General features: G+C 57.5%; 1 protein-coding gene across 2 annotated transcripts in view; it reads right to left on the bottom strand.

The window, feature by feature from the left end:
* The window catches only part of LOC107657684 (leucine zipper protein 2-like), a 144,598-nt gene that overhangs the window by 9,185 nt on the left and 133,984 nt on the right, over positions 1–1,429 (bottom strand). The window lies entirely within an intron of this gene.

Genomic DNA, 1,429 nt, shown 5'->3' with positions numbered 1-1,429 from the left:
TCTGGGGCAGTACTACACATGGAATGGGTCTCTGAGGCAGGTCCTACCTGAGAGTAAGGATGGAACAACTGCCAGCAGAGACTGACAGAACACTCTGTCAAAGGGAAGACACGGGTTTATCGAGAGGGAAACCTTACCGTGGAAGAATACACATATGGGATTGCCCACAGGGAATCAAGCCATATGGACACCTAGCCCAGTACAGGGGCTGACCGGCTGCTCTGCCCAGTCTGACTGCCGGGTGGTGCTGGAGGATACTCCGCCAGGTTTCGCCGTCCGGGGAACTTACTGAAGGAGGAAAAAGGCGCTCGCATCCCCGGGTGAGGGGGAATGGCGCAACAAGCGTGACACCGGCCAGCTCTTCCCGCCGATTACCTGTTACCCAACACACGGGAAGAACCTGGCTCAACGCTGAGACTGTAGAATCTCGTGAAGGTGTTCGATGTCACCCAGCCCACAGCTCTACAGATTTCTGCCAGAGGAGGGGGAATGGCGCAGCAAGCTTGCCCCCGGCCAGCTCTTCCCGCCGATTACCTGTTACCCAACACACGGGAAGAACCTGGCTCAACGCTGAGACTGTAGAATCTCGTGAAGGTGTTCGATGTCACCCAGCCCACAGCTCTACAGATTTCTGCCAGAGAGGCGTCGTGTGCCAGCGCATAGGAGGAGGCAACAATCCGTGTGGAGTGAGCCCTCACCCCCAGGGGGCACGGCACTCCTTGGGATTGGTACGCCAAGGCGATGGCATCCACTATCCAGTGGGCCAACCTCTGCTTGGAGACAGCCTTCCCTTTCTGCTGACCTCCGTAGCAGACAAAGAGCTGTGACATGCGACGTGATCATAGACCTCCCTGTCGGTTGATGTACGAAACCGCCGCAGTGTTGTCCGTGTGGACCAACACGTGCTTGGCCAGATGCACTGCCAACAGCTCTAGGCAATTGATGTGCCAAAGCAGTCGGGGCCCGGTCCAGAGCCCCGAGGCTGCCTGCCGTTGCTTGTAGTGCCCCAGCCCGTACTGGAGGCATCCGTCGTGACAACGACATGCAGAGACACTTATTCTAAGGGCACCCCGGCCTGTAAAAAGACAAGGTCCGTCCAGGGGCTGAATGAGTGGCAACACGTTGGTGTGACGGTCACGCGAACTGTACCGCGGTGCCATGCCCACCTCGGGACTCTGGAGTGTAACCAGTGCTGAAGTGGTCTCATATGTAGCAATCCGAGCGGCTGGAAAAAGAGATTCTCTGTGCAAGGAAGAGCTTGCTCCTTTCCCAGTTGACCTGAAGCCCCAACTGGCAGAGTGCCGGAGCACTAGGTCCCTGTGATCACACAACTGTTCTCGCAAGTGGGCCATGCTGGGGATAGTTGAGGATCCTGATGCCCACTCCCTGTAACGAGGCAAAGGCGCCCCCCGTGACTTTCGTAAAGGCA

The sequence above is a fragment of the Sinocyclocheilus anshuiensis genome, unplaced genomic scaffold (genome assembly GCF_001515605.1).
Source record: "Sinocyclocheilus anshuiensis isolate Anshui unplaced genomic scaffold, SAMN03320099.WGS_v1.1 scaffold2901, whole genome shotgun sequence".
Classification (NCBI taxonomy): Eukaryota; Metazoa; Chordata; class Actinopteri; order Cypriniformes; family Cyprinidae; genus Sinocyclocheilus; species Sinocyclocheilus anshuiensis.
This window is presented reverse-complemented; position numbering and strand designations above follow the sequence as displayed.